Source organism: Schistocerca americana, chromosome 10 (genome assembly GCF_021461395.2).
Source record: "Schistocerca americana isolate TAMUIC-IGC-003095 chromosome 10, iqSchAmer2.1, whole genome shotgun sequence".
Lineage (NCBI taxonomy): Eukaryota > Metazoa > Arthropoda > Insecta > Orthoptera > Acrididae > Schistocerca > Schistocerca americana.
The window spans coordinates 136,543,587-136,544,616 of record NC_060128.1 but is presented as its reverse complement, the minus strand read 5'-3'; positions in this window follow the sequence as shown (position 1 = coordinate 136,544,616).

The window sequence follows — 1,030 nt, the reverse complement described above, 5'->3', positions numbered from 1 at the left end:
GGACTGATGACCTCAGAAGTTAAGTCCCACAGTGCTCAGAGCCATTTGAACCTTTTTTTTATTTTTTGTTCTCTCTCAGAGATATTACAACTTAGATATTCCTTTGATTTCACAGTGTGACTGTTTTTAAAGAATACACATAACATAACGGAAATTAAAACACAAAGATACACCTTACATTATGAGCATATAATATTACTGAAGAAGTTGACAGATGTAGTAGCTTGCTTGTGTGAATGTCACTTATATGGTATTATGTAAATACTGTTCTATGTACAGGGAGCAATATACAGGTGAAATAAAATGAATAATATGACAAGAACAAGTATATTAATATCATATTTTAATGATTACCACTCCAATTCACGTATGATGTTTGTGGCACTATCTCCTCTATTTTACGATAGTACAAAACGAGCTGCCCTTCTTTGAACTTTTTCGATGTCATCCGTCAGTCCCATCTGATGCAGATCCCTCACAGCACAGCAATAGTCCAGAATAGGGCGAACAAGCGTGGTGTAAGCAGTCTCTTTTGTAGATCTGTTGCACCTTCTAAGTGTTCTGTCAATGAATCGCAGTCTTTGGTTTGCTCTACGCACAATATTATCTATGTGATCGTTCGAATTTAGATTACTTGTAACTGTAATCCCTAAGTATTTAGTTGAATTTACAGCCTTAAGATTTGTGTGACTTATCGCGTAATCGACGTTGGTAATATGGGCCTGTAATTCAGCGGATTACTCCTATTTTCATTTTTGAGCACTCATGTGACTTCTTTATTCAGGGTCAATTGCCACTTTTCGCGCCACACAGATGTCTTACCTAAATCATTTTGCAATCTGAGGACTTTACAAGACGGTAAATGACAGCATCATCTGAAAAAAATCTAAGAGAGCTACTGAGATTGTCTCCTATGTCGTTAATATAGATCAGGAACAACAGAGGACCTATAACACTTCCTTGGGGAACGCCGGATATTACTTCTGTTTTACTAGATGACTTTCCGTCTATTACTACGAACTGTGACTTT